The sequence below is a fragment of the Bos javanicus genome, chromosome 15, assembly GCF_032452875.1.
Source record: "Bos javanicus breed banteng chromosome 15, ARS-OSU_banteng_1.0, whole genome shotgun sequence".
Classification (NCBI taxonomy): domain Eukaryota; kingdom Metazoa; phylum Chordata; class Mammalia; order Artiodactyla; family Bovidae; genus Bos; species Bos javanicus.
The window spans coordinates 80869858-80876274 of record NC_083882.1 but is presented as its reverse complement, the minus strand read 5'-3'; the positions used below and the strand labels follow the sequence as shown (position 1 = coordinate 80876274).

Below are 6417 nucleotides of genomic sequence, written 5' to 3'. Positions count from 1 at the left end.
CCATTGACGATTTCTTTTTTTCATCACCATTTTCTCCCTTGCCCAGAGTATGCTGGCTTAGCCCCAGAAGACCTTGCCCAGAGCTATAGCTCTGTTATTGTCCAGTTCTCTGTCCCTGAGGATGGCAATACACATCTGAAATTGACCACTTATGTTGCACCAGGCACTTGGTTAAGAGCTTTGCATGGATGTTCTTATCTTGTTCTTCTGGCAGCCTTGTGAAGGAGGTGTTTTCTTTCCTTTTTTTTTTTTCTTCATCAAATCACAATTTTACAGACTAAAATCCCTGATGTCCAGATTGTTGTTGCTGTTGTTTAGTCACTAAGTCGTGTCCAACTATCAGCCACCCAGTGGTCTGTAGCCCGCCAGGCTCCTCTGTCCATGGGATTCTCCAGGCAAGAATACTGGAGTGGGTTGCCATTTCCTTCTCCAAGGGATCTTCCTGACCCAGGGATCAAACCAGCGTCTCTTGCACTGGCAGGCAGATTCTCTACCACTGAGCCATCAGGGAAGTCTGAGGCCCGGATGAATTAGGTAATTTGCTGAAGGTAGCTTAGCTCGTGGGTGGAAGAGCTGGTACCCATCAGTCATTAAACACTCACTTCGTGTTCAGTGCTTTCCAAATGCCTGCTTTGAAAATCCCCCAAAATAACCTGAAACAGAAGTATGGTAGCCCCCTCTTCCAGCCAGAAGGAAACTTAAGAGCAAAGATATTGAGTAACCTGCCCAAAGTTTCACAGCTTGTAGAGCAGCAGAGAAAGAACTGCAAACTAGTCATTCTCTTTCCAAAGCCCAAGCCCACACTGTCTTCCTGAATCTCCTTCTCTATGGAAGGTGGATGGTGTTCCATGGGATCAGCATGGAGCATCCCTGTAGCATCAATACAGTGGAGCAGAGGCTCATTTTTTGTTAATGGCTGTGATGGGGGACCACCTTCCGGGCGCACCTCCCCTCCCCTGGGTCTGCTCTAAGCCTGTTCTGGAGGAGATGTGAGCCCTGGGACTGGGAGGGATTGGGCAGCAATATATCCTGGTGCCAGTCACAGGGATGTTCTTTTCATACCATGTTGGGTTTTCTTAAATATTCCAGTGGAGTGGGCCTTAGGGAAACACACAATGAGCAAAGCCACCCCTGGCGGCTCCTGCCTGGTTAAGGGGGAGGCGTCATGGAGTCCACTGTGGCCAAGGAGGAGTGATGCTAGTGTGACTTCCCTATGAGGCAGCTGGTTGAGAGGGCAAAGTTCAAGATTTAGGGCCAGCAGCGCTGGGCAGAGATCTCTGGACTGCCCCTTACCAGCAGCATGAGGGAGGGTTGTTCTGCCAAGCCCTCAGATCCTCGGCATCCCTCTGGAGAGATGAAAAAAGGCGCTTCCTTGATCAGTGAATTGCTAAGGCCATTTCATAAGCTGCTGAGTGCTTTGTCCATGTGACGCTAATTCTGTCTTCTTTGGGTCATGGATGAGACATGCTGGATCTTTCGCGTGACAGATTTCTAGGTCTGGCTTAGGACCTCAGGAATGTGCTGTGCCTTACAGATCACAGGAGCAAGAGATGAGATCCATACATACAGACGGTTTTACTCCATTCCTATGAAAGTTACCAAGCTGTTTACTCATCTAATTGCTAACCTTCCAGAACCCCTATATCCCTGCGCCTGGGCTTTGCACTGCCAGGGAGAGAAAAAAACCCACTGGTCTTGCCTGATAGGTGTTCAGGGTTTTAGATGCAGAGACAAGCCTGACATCAACTCAGAATAATTAGACATGATATTTATTTAATTCATCACTAAACTGATGTTTCTGGAAAGAGAAATTGATGGGAGATGAGAGAAATCTGAAAAGGCCTCCTGGCATACACAGGGCTTGGGATGGTCTTAGAGGAGCCGGGAAGGCAGCGGTGGCCACAGTGACAGCCCCCCTTCATTCTTGGTCGTGTGGACATTGATGTCATCTGACCCCTAAAAAGCACCCAGGGCTGACTCTATCCTAGGCACAGAGACAAATTCTTTACATCATGAAAACCTCCCAACCCTTAGAGGTTGATCCTACCCCCTAGTCTCATTTTTTCAGGTGAGAAAACAGACGGGTGAGGTAAATTGTCCAGGTTACACACATAGTCAATGGTATACCTAATATTCCAGAGCCTGTGCCCCGAACCACAAAACTGAACACAGAGGACACGACAGAGCCGTGTGACACACCTGTGGCTGCCCGCGCAGGCTGAGAAGGTGGAGCCAACGGAAAGAAGATATCTGCCAGAGGCAGAAGAGGAGGACTTGCTTTCTTACCCTTTCTTCTGTTTTTCTCTTTCCAGAAGAGACATGTGGGGCTCCGATATTTCTGCTCAGGTGGTGCCTTTGGCCCAGAATGCCGAGAGGGACCACATCACGGTGGAGATGTGGGGCCGGACGCTGTGGGCTGGTTCACGCTCTGAGTCCTAGAGAGAGAGGGGCGGGGCCAAGCCTGCGTCGTGCGTCCTCAAGATGGCGCGGCCCTCAAGATGGCCCCTGAGGACGCGGGAGCGGCTGGAGCCGGAATTCAGGCTTTCAACACTGCACAAGCCCTTATTGGAGGGATGGGGGCTTTAAGGTCAGCCCAGCTGGCCCTTTTAAGTGGAAAGAGGATGACCCCAAGAATGAGAATTGGATGCTCTCCCCATCTTGGGCAACCCAGGGTGAAGGAGTCCCAAGGAGAGATAGTAGGCCATGCCCAATTCTCCTTCAAATTTGCTTCAAATTTGGGGCACGGTCATAGTCTCTTCTTGGGCCTCCATGTCTTTCTTTTTTCAACAAGTTTAATTAATTGTTTTTCGCTGGGATCTTTGTTGCTGCACCTGGGCTTTGTCTTGAGGGCGGCTCTTAAGTTGTAGTGCGTGGGCTTCTCACGGCTGTGGCTCCTCTTGTGGCAGAGTTGGGCTCTAGGGTGTGAAGGCTTCAGTAGTTGTGGCCCACAGGCTTCCTTGTCCCTTGGCATGTGGAATATCCCCCTACCAGGGATCAAATGCGTGACCCCCTTCATTGGCAGGCAGATTCTTAACCACTGGACCCCTAGAGAAGTCCCCTCAGTGTTTTAACTAGTAACGTGGGACATTTGGACAATATGAGTTCCAAGCAGATTGGGTGGATTTAGAGTTCTAATAAGGACAATGACTAAGCATTTGCCATGCTGTGAAATGATACTGAATCATGTTTGTTTTGTGAGGGGCTGATTCCCTTTGGCCTGGCTTCCTGCTTCTGAAGTCTCAGGTCTCAGATACTCCATCTGTAAGGAGTTGGAGAGAGGGTGGGGGTCTCCCTGCTCCCCTGGGGCGGTGGGGACTGGCAGGACCTGGGTGAGGAAGCAGCTACAGCTCGAGGCCCAGAATAGCTGCAGCCCTCCCGGCATCTGCCGTCCTGGCTGCAGACTCCCATCCCGTTGGCCGAGCCCCATCCTTGCTGTCTGGCAGGCGCTGCTTTCCAGGTTTTTGTGGCACCCACTAAGCAGCCTTCCTTGTGTGCTGTGGCATGCTGGCTTCTTCCTCCACTCCACTGGGATCATAATAGCAACTCTTCTCGGGCTTCCTCCATCCTGTCTCACTTCCCCTCCCAATGGTTGAGGACAGGGAGGTAGTTTAGGACAGTGGAAGAAGCCTAGAATTGGTGCCAGGGGTCTCGAGTTCTTGCCACGGATTTGCCATGTGTCTAGGCACAAAGCCAAACACCTCTCTTGTTTTCAGCATGAAGGTAAAATAAAGATGTGTGCTAAGACCCTTTTTGGACCCCAGGGACTGTAGCCCGCCAGGCTCCTCTGTCCATGGGATTCTCCAGGCAAGCATACTGGAGTGGGTTGCCATTTCCTTTTCCAGAGTATCTTCCTGACCCAGGGAGTGAACCCTTGTCTCGTACATCTTCTGCATTGGCAGGTAATTTCTTTACCAATAGCACCACCTGGGAATCCCTCAAAGTAAAGGTAATTGGGCTGTTGTTTCACCCTTGTTCACCAGCATGGGTATCCCCACGGTTCATAGCTAGAGTCTTGTTGTGGACTGTATGTCTGTGTCCCCTCTCCCCTAATGATATGTTGAAATCTTAACCGTCTAATGTGATGTCATTTGGAGGAAAGGCTTTGGGAGGTAATTACATCATGAGGATGGAGCCCTCATGAATGATATTAGTGCTCTTATAAGAATTGATGCTTTTGAACTATGGTTTTGGGGAAGACTCTTGAGAGTCCCTTGGACTGCAAGGAGATCCAATCAGGCCATTCTAAAGGAAATCAGTCCTGAATATTCACTGGAAGGACTGATGCTAAAGCTGAAACACCAATACTTTGACCACCTGATGAGAAGAACTGACTCACTGGAAAAGACCCTGATGCTGGGAAAGATTGAAGGCAGGAGGAGAAGGGGATGACAGAGGATGAGATGGTTGGATGGCATCACTGACTCAATGGCCATGAGCTTGAGCAAGCTCCAGGAGTTGGTGATGGACAGGGAGGCCTGGCATGCTGCAGTCCCTGGGGTCACAAAGAGTCGGACATGACTGAGGAACTGAACTGGAATTGGAAGAAGAGGCCAGAGACAAGTTAGCTCTCATGCTGCCCTGGGAGGATACACTGAGAAGTCAGCAGTCTGCAGCCTGAAAGGAGACTTTCACCAGAACCTGACCATGCTGGCACCCTGGTCTTGGACTTCCAGCCTCTGGAACTGTGAGAAATAATTCCTGTTGCTTATAAGTCACTGAGTCTATGCCATCAGTCCCCACTTCCCCAGGGTAGTGAGGAGACCCCCCCACCCTCTCTCCAAATGACTAAGGTATGTCCCTTCTTCTTGGGTGGTGCTCACATCATACTGGTTGTTCAGTATTTTGAGGCTCACCACAGGGTAATTCTTAATACTTGAGTGATTGTACAGAACTGGTGTGAGGGGCCAGTGGAGTAAATAAAGGCTGAGAGCAAGTGCTTTGAGGTCGGTGAAGCCGCAGTCACGTGTCTGATACACATATCTGCCCAATGCTTGTCTGTCTCCTCCATCATGGGAGCAATCACACCTTGATTTTCCACTTACCCATCCTTAACCACATGGTTCAGATGGAGCTCGCTCCTCTCCTGGCTCAAAGTCTGCTCCAAGTCTCCTGGCTCCAAGTCTCAACAGGTCTGAGGTTTTCTCCCTCTGGCCATAGTCACAGGTTGGGGAATAAACCAAACAGACCCTGTCAGTGCCAATCCTGGGGCTGGACCCGGACCAGACCAAAAACACACATCCTCTTGCAGTGGTGATGGCTTAGGGATTGGCATATGACCCGAACCAGGCCAAACATTATTTCTTTGAGATTATCCTCACCAACATGAGTGGAAAGGTCCCTTCTCTTTTCAGTTATGGGCATGAAGGATGTGACTCATGACTGCTCCTCCATGTAAAGGAGGAAAAGAACGGAGCTCAGTAGAACAAGTGCAGCATAAGAGGTGAAGAGGAGAGAGGGGAGAGTCTTGAGAACTCGAGGTCCTGGCTTGATCTGGTCCCTAGTGCTGTGGTTCCTACAAGTTCTCCCTTGAAGCAGTGTAGAGGATTAGGAGTGACAAAGCATGAAGGACAGTTTACAGTTTTATTTGTTGATCAGGGAAGGTTTTTCTAATCAGATTAAATGTGCTCTCGCATGCATGCTCAGTCCCTTCAGTCATGTCCAACTCTTTGTGACCTCAAGGACTGTAGCCTGTCAGGCTCCTCTGTCCCTGGGGATTCTCCAGGCAAGAATACTGGGATCCTCAGGGGATCTTCCTGACCCAGGGATTGAACCCACATCTCTTATGTCTCCTGTGTTGGCTTCTTTAGTGGATTCTTTACCACTAGTGCTACCTGGAAACCCCCAAACGTGCTCTTACATCTGAATAAAGTAAAGGAGTCAGTCCTGTAAAGACACAAGGGAAGAGAATTCCAGGTGGAGGGAATAGAATGTGCAAAGGTCCTGGCAGGCAGATGCTTGATGTTTTCAAGGAAAAGCTAGTAGTAGGCGACGTGTGGCTGGAACTGAATGAGAAGGGAATAACCTGTCCTGACCTTTTCTCTGAGGGGTCTCAGCTGTGAAGTTACTCTCTGCCAGGATGAGAGTTGGCATTAGGGCTTGAGCCACTACTTCAAGAACCTCAGTGCATGTAGCTGCCAGAGGCCAGAAAGTCAGACCAGCATTGGGGACTTCTCTGGCTCTGTAATTCTACGTCTGCACCCAAGGGATCTGACCTTCCTCCTTGCTTCCTCTAATGACTCATCTAAGATCTCTCACAAACTACAGTTTCTACCAGCCTCCAGAGAAGGGAACTCCTTGTGGCAGAGTAGACAGAAAAGCTTCAGTGGAAAGGATTTCTTTCATTACAATTGCTGAGGTGTGACATTCCATGGACACATGCCAATTCATTCCCGGTGTGTTTGTTCCTTTCTTCATTCA

The 6417-nt window shown here is 49.6% G+C and overlaps 1 long non-coding RNA gene across 1 annotated transcript; it reads right to left on the bottom strand.

The window, feature by feature from the left end:
• Positions 1 to 1753: 1753 nt before the first annotated feature.
• LOC133261504 (uncharacterized) lies at positions 1754 to 2532 on the bottom strand. Its single transcript, XR_009741059.1, has 2 exons — positions 2287 to 2532; positions 1754 to 1984 (listed from the first exon to the last, which is right to left on the bottom strand). It is a non-coding gene; the product is annotated as an uncharacterized LOC133261504 (long non-coding RNA).
• Positions 2533 to 6417: the final 3885 nt, after the last annotated feature.